This window comes from Phacochoerus africanus, chromosome 10 (genome assembly GCF_016906955.1).
Source record: "Phacochoerus africanus isolate WHEZ1 chromosome 10, ROS_Pafr_v1, whole genome shotgun sequence".
Classification (NCBI taxonomy): domain Eukaryota; kingdom Metazoa; phylum Chordata; class Mammalia; order Artiodactyla; family Suidae; genus Phacochoerus; species Phacochoerus africanus.
This window is the reverse complement of record NC_062553.1, coordinates 15,369,576-15,384,650: the sequence shown is the minus strand read 5'-3', so window position 1 is coordinate 15,384,650 and position 15,075 is coordinate 15,369,576. Positions and strand designations below refer to the sequence as shown.

The following is a 15,075-nucleotide window of genomic DNA, read 5'->3' as shown; positions in this document are numbered from 1 at the left end:
GTGACTTTTTGGCAAACTGGAGAAATGTAAAGGGCCATTTGGTTTCATAATACTGCTTTTCTCATTATGGAGGGCTCAGAATTCAACAGGTCAGTAGCCTGATTTCTACAGTTCAAGGCTTGTTGGGTGAATTTTGCCAGGGGCTTGATATAGGTGATTACATCTTCAATCCTACTGAGGGCACAAAAACAAATGCCAAATGATCATACCATTTGGAATGTCTGTTTTTTGTTCATTTGGCTTGAATTAAGGGTAAATACGCTTAAGTTACATCTAAATTCATATTCATGTTTCTTTAAGCTCAAAGGAAATCCTAGGATGCAGCCTCCTATCAATCCCGGCAGAAACCAGGGGCATAGGTTGATACCACGGAGCCACTGAGTTCCATTAGATGAAACCCAGTAAATTCCTGGTTGTATAACCCAATCTGTCTTATACCAATCACTATTTTCAGGAAAATATGTTGACATTTTTTATAAGGCACCCAGCTTAATAATCAGTAATAATAACCTAGTAATCAGTATTACCAGGCTGATTGTCCTTAGTAGGATTTAATTGTTCCCAACATAGGGGAACTCTGAAAAATAAACAACCATTGCCTGGTGTTAGCCATATAAATCCATTTCATACCTGAGGGAAGTCCCACATAATTGGGAAGTTACATTCTTTGGCCAAATTTGTGTTCATTTTTCTTACAGAGCTTGAGTAACATTAGGAGAGAATTGATATTGATAAATCAGGGTCAAAGCAAGTGTGACTTATTGACCAGGTGAAATGATCCCATCTAGTATCAATAGTGTCTAAACAGAATTATAACTTCTTTCTTCTAAAGTAAGTTTTCTAAGGGCCATCCAATGAGAGCCTTGGAGAGGAGAAATCCACCAAGGTAAACCAGAAGTTCTGGACCTTGGGAATTTAACATAAACCCAACAATTGGATTGATTATTTAAGTATGCATAAGATTGTCTCCATGACATAAAAAAACATTTAATTCATATGAAAAAGTACAAAAAATCAAGAAACTATTAACAAACAATCACAGGGGTCAGGTCCCGCATCTTATGCTAGCTATCTTCATCTGCTACTATTCTTTTCTCAGCCTGGTTTGTTGCTGCTTGTCTTGATCAGTTGAATCCAGGTATCAGAAACAAGGTTCAAAGTCCAGTCAGGAGGAGGAGACTTTTTTTTAAATGAGAGATGTGAATCCATGAATTTATGTCTTTCAGTTTGGCTGTGCATATATTTGTTAATTATTCCTGATAAGGTCTTTTCCATTGTGGCTACAAATTATCTTTTATTTGGTGTCTTTTCCAATAAACCAAAGTCTCCATGTTTCTTAACTCAAGATCCTTAAGGCTTCTATCTCTGGAGAACTCACTGAGAAAGGAGCAAACTTTGGATTTTTTTATTTCTTCTAAATGCCTTAATAAGATCCTGAAGATAATGTAATAAATCTCTCTTGAACCGCTCATAGTTGAAAAAACCATGATATTCCCATAAAATCATTTTTTCAGGTGCCAAGTGAGTTAAAAGAATATAAATGTTGATGTAATGGCAGTTGTTCTCCAAAGGCACTATAGGTTTTTTTTTTTTATCAGGTCCAAACTGTATTTATGTGATGAGTCTGAAATTCCCCTTTTTGTGGTCAATCTGTTTCTCTCGATCAGTAGCGATCTAATCTCTTCTTTCTGTGCTGGTAGAAGAAAATCTTTTACCAGGTTATCAGGGTTAACAGAGAGCCAGGGACATTCTCAAGGCTGAACAAGATGAACATTTAATGCAACAGCATCAGCAAGCTGATTTCCTTTAGCTTCCACAGTATCAGATTTGAAGTGGCCTGTGTTTTAATCATTGCTGTTTTAGCAGTTGTATAACAATAGCTCTGAAACACGTTTTCAATTTTTTTAGGTTATGCTGAAAAAATTAAAAGCCTCATTGTTTCTATAGCATTCCAAAGTCTTGTGCCATTCTAAAGGGATAGTGATTGCCAGTATAAACATTTGCTCTCTGGTCTTTAGCTAGGTGACAAGCTTGGGTTAAGATAATTAATTCAGCTTGTTGTGCTGACATTGTTTCTGGTAAATAAGAGTTTTCAATTATGTCCACTGTGGACATTATCACATGTCCAGCTTCATAAGGTCCCTGCTCATCCTTTAAGTAGGACCCATCTGTAAATCAAATTAGATCAGCATTATCAGGAGGAATGTCTTGTAAGTCATTCCTAGGAGCAAGAAGATAATCTGTTAATAAAATGCAATCCTGGTTGTTTTCATCCTGTGATTCTGGAAGCAAATTGTGTATAGGACATAAAGAGTTCAAGGAGACCTCATTACTATTTCTTCAGTAGCCTTACATAAGATAGCAATTACTGAAATAGCCCTTATACAAGGTGGAAGTCCTACCTAGTCTAATTTAGTTTTGGCGCATAAAAGAAAGTCACCTACAAGCATTTTTGTAAAACCATCAGAATAAGACAATAACTATCTATAAAGTACAAAAGACTTTAAAAGCATAGTTTTTATAGTTAAAGACCTGATTGCAATGCAACTGTTAAGGAAATTCAGCTATTTCTGTGACATAAAACATTTTAAGATAATAACTAGAATTATGACTAACAACATACTAGGACATTTCAAAATTTGTGGACTTCGTATGATTTCTAGAACATTTATCTTAATAAACTTTCTTATGATATATAACCTAAGGCTCATCACCACTCATCTGACAATGTTTCCCATGTAATTTAACCTACTAAATAAGCCTAATTAGTTTAATATCTCTCTTTGAGACATTTAGGGGCTCTCTGAAGCATCCAACAGTTGGCTAGAGGTCCAAAGAACTTCATTTAGAATTTGACTTGAAGTTTGTCAAAGATATCAGAAGGTGTTAAAGGATTTGGCATGAAAGGACCATATTTATTTACTTAATCAAGGTGAAAATAAAATATTCAAAGGCAAACAAAGTTACAAGAGATTACTTAAGAAGTTTAACAATCAGTTGTCAAAAACAGATTGATATTTGAAGAAAACCTTATCCTCTTAACAGAAAAAAGCAAGATTCTAGTTTTCCATCATTTCGCCATTAATATTAAAACTCATTCACTCAATTAAATTCAATTTAATCACACACAAAACTCTTTTCTCAGAGTTCTTTTTCCACAAAGCTTCCACAAATTTCCATATCCATACTAGTCTGTTCCTTGTTTTCTCTTCCTTTTAGAAATAACCAGGACAAAATCACTTTCTTTTTCCTTAACAAAAAATTTTTTTAAAAACCCTCAATTTTTTATACTTTCTCTTACCAACAATATATATCTTACTTTATACAGACAATCCTTTTTTAAAAGGTAATTTATAGGAATATATGCCAATTCATTGTATGATATTTCAATAAAGCACAAGAAATATTTACTAAGAGTCTCAAACATAGCTAATATCTCTGTAATAAGAGGTCAAAAGAAGGTAAACATAGACTTCTTTAGCAATGTTCCAGTATTTTATTGTATTTAAGAATAATCTAGAATTCAATGAATTTTCTTTGTTTAACTTAGTTCAATGAAATTTTAAAGTTTCAAGTTACCAAAAATTGGCAGAAACTATTTTTAGGTAGGCCTACCATAAAACATAATTATTCTTCAAGAGTTCACCCAAAAAATTTTATTCCATTTATCTCTTTAATTATTTATGAGAATATCATCATACCAAGTTAATTTTCTTATTGACAAGTTTGATAACAGACATAATATGAGTTTATTGACTTTCCCAGGTACCGTAAAACCATTATATTTGATATCAATGACTCTAAAGACATGTCTGTAATAATTAAAATGCAACTTACACTTATTTTTATTGATTAAAGATTAATTCTAGGTCATGTGGTCCTTTAAATTTGGGGACTAGTTTCTGTTACACTTAGAAATATTTGATTTGTGTTTGCTTTTAAATCAATTAAATAAAGCTTTTACAAATTAATATTGATAATGCCATCCAGAGGTGCACACACACACACACATATATATATATATATACCAGATATATATGTCTGTGTATATATAGCCAGATAGACACAGAAATCTCATATGTTTCCTGCTTGAATTTATAAAATTCAACCCTCTTTTCCTTTTTTTTTTTTTTTTCTTTCTGTTTTGAGTTCTGATTTAGCCAAGGTCATAACTTCAGGTGATGTAGGCTGTGTTTACATTTCAAGGACATGGTAAGAGTTACAACTTCAAGATTTCTCCTAGGAATACTTTTATTTTCCTAGGGTAAGAATTTTGAAAAGATGCTTTATCAAGTTAGTTTCTCTGAGTCTGTAAAAAAAGCACTTTGGGGATGTTCAAGGAGCCCCATCCTGGTGATTTGGGAGCAAAATAAGTACTTGAAAGTATTGGCTCTGTGTAAGTATGTGTGAAGCCAGCCAGGGTTCCAGTCTCTGACTGCACATCCAGAACCTGGTAGGCTTCAGAAACACAAGCCCGCCCCCTCCCTTCCTTTTTTTAAGTTTCGTTTTAGTAAAAAAAAAAAAAAAAAAAAAACAAACCTTTTTGAATTTTAAGTCATATTTTGAGAAAGGCGAACCAACCCAATAAACTCCCAAGTTCCTTCTGCTTTCTTTGCCTAGAAGCTTCCCTATGGATCCTTTTCACCTAGAAAATGTACTGATACCCTCATAAAACTCCAAGTCTTAACATTTTAACAGCTTGGACAAAACTCAGGACTATCACTTAAAAGCAGTGATGTCTGGATATCTGCAGATCTCAGCAAAGCACCAAAAGAATCCTGGAAAGCCAGAGGGCTTAAGTTTGACACTGAGTGCCAGTCCAAAGTAACTCCAGGTGACCTCAGGTGGGATTCTCTGGTACCATGCTGATCATGCCAAGCATTGTAGATGGAAAATGCATAACCAGTTTATAACTGAGACAAAGAAAGAGTTTTATTCATACCAAGCTGAAGGCTATAGCCGAAGGACAGTCTCTCAGCTCTGAGAAACAACTGAAGCATAGTTTTTAGCATAGTCTAGTACCGTGCTAGAACAAAGAAGATGCATCAAGCATGGCAGAGGGTTATTCTTTCAAAAGCTCAACAGAGAAGTATTGTTACAGATTAGCATGTCACAGTGGGGCAGCATGATTCTGGCGTATGGAAGGGAACAAAGAGTATTAATATTGGCATCACAGGAAGAGAGGCAATGAGCTATATCTTCAAAGTGAGCATTCTTTACCTCATTATAAGAAATTCTTTCCCTTAATGAGTAAAGCAGATGTACAATGTATTAGGCCCTCTAAACTCACATAGTTCACATAAAGTTCAAGCTGGACCACGATGTGAGAAATTTTTTAAATTTCTCCATCATTACATAAGTTTTTGCATTTTATCTTCATCTGTTAAATGCAGTTAATTAATATACTTATCCTAACTGGATGCTGTGAGGATTCAATGAGATAGTTTACGTAATGCAGTAAACTGTCTGTCATGTAGCAGGGGCTCAAAATTATTTGTATCCTAAGTATTTTACAGTAAAGTGAGGATAATCATTATTATACTTGATAATCACTGCCCTCAAACCAGTCTGCTATAGGGGTATGCAGCAGACACTTCTTATAGAGAGAGAACATGAAAAGGATTGTGACATGAGAGCCAAAGCTATAAACCCTATTAAATTGGTGAACCCAGGAACCCACTCAGTTTTGGCCAGAAAGTCCAGGAAAAGGAAATTAGAGCAGGCCAAAGGAAAAAAAAATCATAAATAAGAGAGAAAGATTGTATTCTTATAAAAGCTCTCTAGTTGCATTTCTATCTTCTGCCAATTTGTTTATATGAAGATTACATTCTCCACATTCATTGATCATAAGATTCATGAGACCTCTTTTCAAAATATACATTGGTGCAATATTGTTGGAATTCTTAAAAGTTGGGAGGTATTCTCCTACCACCAATTTATGGGCATTCAAACCAGAAGGCTGGATGTGTAATTGTTTAGTGGACAGCTATATACATATTTTAAAGAAATACATTGACTAACCTTTCAGAATGAGCCCTACCTCTAAATAAGATTGCTCGTGCCCTGCAATATTTGAGTGGAAAGTCATCTGGAGAATATTTAGATCTTTCCAAGTAATTGGGAAACCCCGAGAGAGGTATATGATATACTACAGGTGGAAGCGAGGGTTGGGGATAGAATAGATGGCATCAGAAGATGGATAGCTTTAATCATTTTGGTGAGAAAAATCTTAAAATTAGAAGAGACACTAAGAGTCAAACAACAATCTTTTCCTCGTTATTTGCTCTATAAAATCCCAATATTGAGACTTCTTTCAGCAACTTTCCAGTACTATTTTTCTCTCCTGCCTAAGAGGAGCCACCATCATGAATGCTGCCTTAGTGTGTGTGCATTTCCACCTTTGGGAAAGTTCTTCCTCCTCTCCTCACTTATCTTTAAAGATCTACATTAGTTTATTTGTCTTCAATATAACCTTCTCAATGATGTCAGCGACATGGCTGCCTTGCTTCTCTTAACTCCTATTTACTGAGAGTGGAAAATTTTTCCATCAAAACTTAATTTCTTTTTAACTTCTAAGCGTGTCATCCTGATTTCTCCTGTTGTTAACAATTGAGGAAACATGAAAAGCGAGGTGATCCAAGCCAATTTTGTCCATTTCCCAAGTCCTCTGACCTTGAATGAGTCAATTCCACTCTCTGCACCTCACTTTTAATGCCCTGAAAGATAAAAAGAATGGATTCTTTGATCCTTAAATGGTCTCTAAAAGTTTACAGAAATATAAACTAAATATGTTACATTTAAACTTGACTTCGCTAGTTCCTGTATTCACTGTCATTCTATCTGTATTTTTGGAGAGACAATAGGTAGCTAGGTAAATCTATCCAACTTTAACATTACCCTCAACTTTGCTACATTTATTTTTATATTTATATGTCAATAGTATAAAGAACATTTCTTCACTAAGGAACATCACTTGGTGAATGTCAAACTAAAGCTACAAAAAAAGAAAAGGAAAGGATCAATTTCAGGTTTTAGGCAAATCATCTCATTTGAGATCATTTAAAGGATCGCAATGAATTTGTGCAAGAAAATTGAAAGTCTCTTTCTCAGCCCAGTAAGTTGGCTTGGGCATGCCTCCTTGAGTACCTTTTAATCTTCCTAAGAGTTTCTGACAATTCTTACAGTCCCTTTTCAGAGCTCCAATTAAAGAACCATTCAACATGGTGCAAAAAGGCCTGAATCTGAAGCTGTGGTGTTTGCGAAGTGCAGAGAATCTGGCACTCAGGATGCCTAAGTTCAAACCTCAGCACTCCCAAGTCTTCTTTTCAAGACCTGAGGCAGGAGTTCCTGTCATGGCTCAGTGGTTAACGAATCCGACTAGGAACATGAGGTTGTGAGTTCTATCCCTGGTCTTGCTCAGTGGGTTAAGGATCCGGCTTTGCTATGAGCTGTAGTATAGATCACAGATCTGGTGTTGCTATGGCCCTGGTGTAGGCCAGCAGCTACAGGTCTGGATTAGACCCCTAGCCTGGGAACCTCCATTTGCCGAGGGTACAGCCCCAGAAAAGACAACAACAACGAAAAGACCCAAGGCAAATTCATTAACCTTTTAAAGCCTGCACTTTCTCCTTCAAACCAAAGTAATAATATATCCCAGCAGAGTTCCCTGGTAGCCTAGTGGCTAAGGACCCAGCATTGTCACTGCTATGGCTTAGGTAACTTCTATGACACAGGTTTGATCCCTGGCCAGGGAACTCCCACATCCCACATGTGTGGCCATATATATATATATACATATATATACATATATATATATACATGTATATATGTATATATATATACATATTTATATATATACATATTTATATATATATATATAAATTCCATAATCTAGGGAATTATGAAATAATTAGTTAATATGAGTAGAGATTTTAGAATAGTGCCTAACATTTTTAAGTTCTCTGTAAATGCTACTGGCTGTTATTTTTGGAGTAAATCAGATATAAATCCTGAGTGTCCCCCTAATTTAATGTGATTTTGTGGAATTAATGCTGTCTCAACAGCCCATGGTTTTATTTTTCTTTGGAATAGGGATAACAATGCCTAACTCTGGTTTGTGGTCAGAGTAAATGAATTTATACATGTAAAGTACACAGTATAGTGCCTGGCTTAGAGTAAGTGGGCATGAAATGTCAGTTTATTGCTTTGGTATTCCTTTCCTATGCCGAATACCCCTTAAGATGTAAAGAAAGGGGTGAGTCTGGGAATGAGGAGAGAAGGCCAGAGCATATTTTAATATCAAAGTCTGCATTGAAGCAAACAAATTACTGCAACAAAGTTATAGAGCCTAACCTGGAGAGTTTTTTTTAAAAAACAATATGCAGCCAACGATTCTTTCCCAAAATGTTCTTTTCCGGGTGTTGCCCATTTCCCTAGATTTCTCAGCTGATGTATGAAACTCTTCAATGGTGTTATTTATTACCTTACAAAATTCTGCTCTGGGGGGCTGCACGTGAAGAGCCTGTTGAATTCTTTGAAATCTGGAAGACCCCTTAGCTGGGGCCAACAGAAAGAGTTCACAAAACAAGTGGTATAACAGCTACTGTAGATAGGGAAGGGCTGGGCCTATGAGACTCTCCACTGGTTGATCCTACCCTGGAAAGGCCATTGTCCTAAAGGGAAATCCTGCCTGGAATTTACAAAATAGTATCCATGGGGCTTTATGTGAGTTTCAAGGATGGTTGGGATTTCTTTCCTGGAAAATGGGATGTGGCAATTTTTAAAATACTTTGTCTAACTCTATAAATCAAAAGACCAATTGAAAATATTTGCTGAAATCTGCTGAGGAATATAAAGGGAGAAGAATAAATTTGGGAGTCAGACAAAGGGATATTTGAACTCTGGATCTATGACTTTCTAGCTGTGTGACTTTAGCTAAGTCATTTACTTTACTCTCTGTACCTAAGGAGGTTTTTTGTGTGTTTTTGTTTTGTTTTGTTTTAACTATACTATGGTACAGTGTAGGATTTTAAAATGCAGTTTGGTTTAACTGACATAATTAATTTCTGTAAACTTTTTTTTTAAATTGACTTCCTATAGCTATATGTTGGCAGGAATTTCAGAGAATAGTTACTTAAGACATTTATTTTCCTATCACCAACTAAGAATTCTTCCTTCACTGGCTTGGTGACACAATTGAAAACAACTTAGGAAGATAGAGGGATGAGGAAATTGATAGAAAGATATCTCCTATAAACATATTATCCAAAATGAAAAGCACCATTTGAAGAACCAACTTGATGACCTAAGAATATTCTTGGTACTCAGAGGAGAAAAATAGCCCTGTGGGCTGGGCTGATGAAGAAGTCTTTATGGGGAGAAAACTAGAATTAGGCCTGGGAGCAGGGGGAAGTAGTAGGACAAGAGAAGAGCAAAGTGATTTCATCCATCTAGGCCCAGCAGAGCCTCTAAAGAGCTGGCACTTCTGTCGTCATCCCACAACTAGCCTGTGCTGAGCAGGGGAACACCAGGGGCTGGCTCAGCTCTCCATGGTCTTGGTGAATCCCCTTGTTAAATATGAGAAAAAGGCAGGTGCATTCCCATCATGAATTTAGAAATCTTGAATTTAGAAAACTGAGACTTGGACATAGGGTGACTTCCCTCAACTCACACAGCAGGCAAGTGATAGAAGCAGGATTTAACCCAAGCCCAGCTACCTTGAAGCTTGCATATGATACAATATTTCTGATAATGATGAAAGCTGCCATGATGGATGGCTACCTCCTTATGAAATCTCCTTGCTGTTGCCACCATCCCCTTTCCCCAGGTGGGATTGACTTTCTCTTCCTATGCTCTCCCTGTAGCCTCAAAGGAGCTGCTGTGTTTTTTTAATGTCACGCCTACCTCTTCTATTAACTTTTAAATTACCAAAGGATAGGTTTGGATATTATTTCCCATTTTACCACATACATATATATGTGTGTGCATAGATACAGATATAGATATAGATCGATCACCCATAGCTCCTAGTAGCAGCTTAATAAATGTTTTTTAAAAATAACTGAATGAAAGAATGAATGCTCATTTTCTACCAAGCACTGTGCCCTTAGCTTTGGCAAATTGACCTCTTTATGCTTCAGTTTCCTTGCCTATAAAATGAGGATGACAGTGATACTACCATGTAGCACTGTAGGGATGAATTAATTGTTGATAAATCACTCTAATATTGATGAGCACGTAGTAAATGTTCAGTCAATGTTAACTAGCAGTATGTCCACTCTCAGTTCCCAAAATTCCCTATAAATGGAGAATTTTTAAAAAAAAAAGCATTGACATATTACAATCACAACTTAGAGTATAAGCATTATTTTCAGAATGGTTAAGTATCTTGCAAAATATCACACAGCAAGGGAATAACAAAACCAGGAAATGTCCCCTGGGGTCAAAGACATAACTCATAAGCCGTTATGTTTCATAGTGAGTTCCAGGCACCAAAAGTCCCTGCACATGCAGGGTCCAGGTTGATTCTGTACACCAGCACTCCTGGGCTGGGCTTCAGCACAGTGGAGAGAACAGGCAGTCATTAAGCCAGTGTGATCCTGTCAGAGCCTAGAACCCGTGACCATTCCCACAATGGTTGCTTGGGGCGGTGTGGAATAGAAGGCCCATGGGGTCTGTCAGGACAGCAGGACCATTTCCCAGATGATAATAATCGCCTAGGTTCTAGTTTAAGAACACAAGCTGCAGAATCCTCTGAATCAGACTCTCCGCAAAGGAGTACTTTTAACAAGCACCCAGGTGATTTATCTGATGAGGGAAGTTTATGAAACTTTGCTTTGAGGCAGGCTGCAGCGGGAATTTAAAGACTATTGTAGTGCTTACCCTCCAGGGGGCAGTTACTGAACAGCAGTGTTCTTAGGAGGTAGTGCTCTGCCCCACCCTCCATCCTCGTTTGTAAATATAAGGACTAAATCAATCTCCCTAATAATTCTCTTCAATCATGTGTCAACGGGGACCAGAACAGCCCCAGTGGACTGGCAAGTGGGCGGCGGCTTAGATGCTCTCGCTTGCAAAATCCACTGAATCATGGATGTTTTGCTTCTGCACTTTTCTCCCTAGAAAAGCTGTCCATGGGCTTCTTTCCACGAAGGCTTTTTTAAGAGGCTATAGGCTTCAGAAGCCAAAATTGATTTTTTTTTCCCCCTAGCATCCGAAGAGCCAGAAGGTTGAGCCGTCTCGCGGAGCAAGCTCTGGGAGGGGAGACCAACTGCTATGGCAAAAAGGGGACATTCGCAAGCTTCCCAGGCAGCAAACTAGCGCGCAGACAGCCCAGCCCCGTGTTGCGTCGTCAGCGCGCGGAGCGCCGCTGTGCTCTCCCGGGCAAGTTTTTGGGGAGTGTCCCTTCTCTCTACGGACACAGCAAAGTCTCCAGTTTACCAACAGATGTTTCCCTCGCAGCCCTGAAGTCCAAGAGCTCGCTGGCTGCAGCGCAAGGTCCTGAGGCCAGCGCGCTGTGGTTGAGGGACCCCACCAGGCAAATGTCAGAATCAGTATGAGAGCCTGGACTTCAGCCCAGGTCGGTCCTCACCCCGGGGGGCCGCTGCTTTGCCGGGTGCATCTTTGAGGAGCTGCTCACTTTCCCCCCCTCGCGAGTCTTTGTTCCAAGCCAGATATTGCTCGGATTCTCTAATTAACTCCCTCCACTCCAAAGGGGTTCGGAGGCTGGGATGCTCCACCTGCTTGAAGGATGTTGACTCTCGAGTGGGAGTCGGAAGGACTGCAAACAGTGGGTATTGTTGTGATTATATGTGCATCTCTGAAGCTGCTCCATTTGCTGGGACTGATTGATTTTTCAGAAGGTAAAGTGGTCGCTCCCATCTGTGTCGTTGGTCAGGTCTGGTTCAGAACTGGATACAGACGCTGCAGAAGTTGAGGAGGCTTAAAACACAAAGTTCTAAAATATGCATGCTTGACTTGGAGCAGCCTAGCACTGGACAGTTCATTTCTATTTACCCAGATAATTGACATGGGGAAGGAAGGGATGTTGTGCCATTATCTTTCATTTGAAACCTTTTTGAGTTTAAGGTGATATTATGGGTTAAACATATTTCTAAGGTAGGAAGTTAGGACTCTCTACTATGGGGTGTGAGAATACAGGTTACTGTTTTGGTTGTCAAGTTTCATGTTAGCTACCACGCCTTAATGTCATTAGTAATTCCATCCATCAGGAGTACCCTGATTTGTGAGAGAAAGATGTGCCTGCCTCATTAGTTAGGAGATGTAGGGGTGGAGCTCTGTTATTGATTATGGTATAAAATTGGATAAGCTTTTGATTTAAAATTGTGTTAATGAATGCTTAGCAGAAATGTACTTTGAACACTTAATTTGCAAAAGTGTTTAATTTACATTTCCCAATGAGCCACTTAGCTCATTTGTGTCTTGAGTGGGAACCCACATAGGCATGGGACAGCCTACTGTTACCAATAAATATTTCTTCCATCTAATATAAATTTTACTACCCAAATCAATTCTGCTATTCAAAGAATGAGAAGTAAAAAAAGTTGATTAACTTCCCTTTAATAGCTTTATATATACATATACTTTTTCTACTGAAATAACATGCTTTGACTTATTTAAATCCTAGTTGTTTGATGTCAGTTTTACATCCAAGCTCTCCTTTCTTGTCAAGCGAAAGAAAGGAGTTCCTGAGACACTTGCTAATACTCCTTCCAGATAATGATATGATCTTTTACTGCCAAGTTATTTATGAATATCCACTTCTCACGTTGTGTGTAATTGGGAAGATGAAAATATTTAAGCTTGCCTGTGTTCTAATCTTTCTAACAGAGTTAAGGAGCTAAGACCTGACTGCTAAAATGACATTATCCCAAACTACATCTGGTATACAGTTGTTTCTATCAATATGTTAATAATTGTCAATGTATCTTCTCTTCAGAAAATCCTTCTTTCTACAAGTGGGTTTGTTAGGTTCTACTCTATAGACCAGCATAAGAATATAAGTTTTCATGAAATTTTCATATCTTCTTTTAAGTATTCTTAATCGGTGACAAGTTCTGTTCAGGTATAGTTGAGAATAATGTTATAAAGGACTTAAATAAAACCTCAGAAAATAGCTTCTCCTTTTTTCCCATATTACACAGCAATTTAACCAAGGGAGTAATTTTATTTAACACTACATTTTTTCTGAAAGGAAAACAATACGTAAACAAACTTCTCCAAGTGCTACACAAGAGTCTTGCATGATTTTGAGATTTCTGCCTCAATATGCTAATGGTATCTTAACAAAATACAGATAAGATTATTTCAGTTTCTATGACTGGAATAATTTGCTTATGTTTCATTTCTTCTCCATATTAGTTTTTATTCTCTGGATTCAGTTGAGCCATAACCCACAACTTTCGTGCACCATGCTCACGGTCTCTTGGTTTCAATGCTAGATGAAGCAGTCTCTGAAGGAGAACCACCATGGAGGTATTTGAGGAAACCAGCTCCCCCAGCCAGAATTGCAGAATTTGGGGCCAGTCTAAAATGTCTTTTTTGGGATAGGTATCCATATTCATATCCATATAATATCCATGTCCATATATGAATCTATATTTTCATACACACACATAGATGACAGATAGATAGATAGATAGACAGACTACACATTTTTAGATATTAGGCAAAATGTCCAAAAATCTGGGCAAACTTTGGATTCAATGTGTAAACCTTGGTTGTGCTGAAACACAAAGATCCACGTTACTACCATACAAGTGGTATATACGTAAATAGAAAAAAATCCTTTTTTGTTCTGAAATATGTGCTTAATGAGTGCTGATCCAGTCCAATTGTCTCATTGTACATGGGAGACAACTGCAACCCAGAGAGGTTAACTGATTTATCAGAAAGCAACACTAACTGGGAGCAGAGACAGGACCGAATCCAACGACTGCTGAATCCTGTGGTAGCAGAGCTTTTCTACTCTACCACACTTTTCATTTATTTATCTTCCCTAATACTGGGAAGTGAATTAAGGAAACTGTAGGTGAGAAATTTCCCGAATTCCTTAATCTTATCCTGAACTGTCTACTAATACCCTATGAGCTATCTGAGGGAAATACATTCATAGTAAATAAGACTACATAGTAGCTACACAATTTTTACAAGGCTTCAACCCCAGTCCAAGTATATGCCCCACACATGGCATGTGAGCATGCCAACCCAGACTACCAACTTTATCATGTATTAGAGGCATGTTGAAGGCAAAGCAAGCCAAATAGTATCCTGAGCCCTTTCCCTCTAAGATCTGCACTGAATATTGACCTTCTATGACATACTCAATGTCGAGAAATAGCTAGTCCAAGTAGAATCCAGCAAGACCCAAGACGATTGTAAGAATTCTAGCCTAGGCTTCCTGTCTGTGTTTGCTCAGATTGTGGCAGTGTCCCAGCAGAAACAGAACTGAGGCTTTCTTATCACCAGGCAAATGGAGGTATGAGGGAAAAAAAGGGGGGGGGAGGTTTGTAGACCAAGCCACAAAATATTACATGACCAAGTCCTTTATCCTTTCTACATGAAAATGATATAAAGGCCAAAAAGGACTATCCCAACATAGATTACTCTGTTTCACTGAGGTTGCATCATTTAGAAAACATGGCCCAGAAAAACAGCCATAGAATCAACCATTCTTTTTGGTGGAAGAATAAAGTTGAGGCTCAGAGCAGAGTTGTGAGCTTCTTTTAGGCAGCCTCAACCTTTTATATTGTCCTAAGGGCACAATGATTCTTCACTATACCCCTGGAGAGTATTTTCTCTAGTGTGACTCTGTGTATTGATTAACTTAGAAAGTAGTTCTGAGTCTATTTGAATGAGAGTGTCTGCATTAGTGTCAAGATGGAGCAGTGTTACCTTATTATTATCATCTACAATGGCCAGTGAGAATTAGCCATGAAGAGAAAAAGGTAAAGAGAAACATTTCTGCTCTCACCTAAATTAGATTCTGATTTCACTAAAGCCCTGTTTTAAAAAATACTTCTCGGAGTTCCCGTCGTGGCGCAGTGGTTAACGAATCCG

General features: G+C 37.7%; 1 protein-coding gene across 4 annotated transcripts in view; it reads left to right on the top strand.

Annotated features, from left to right (window-relative positions):
• The window catches only part of KCNIP4 (potassium voltage-gated channel interacting protein 4), an 887,684-nt gene that overhangs the window by 643,294 nt on the left and 229,315 nt on the right, over positions 1-15,075 (top strand). The window contains exon 1 of one of the 4 annotated variants that reach the window (XM_047798370.1): positions 11,045-11,575. The exons of the other annotated variants lie outside the window; for them this stretch is intronic. The gene's annotated coding sequence lies outside the window, so the exon portion shown is untranslated. Of the gene's footprint in view, positions 1-11,044; positions 11,576-15,075 lie in introns of those variants that run through there. 4 annotated transcript variants of the gene reach the window in all.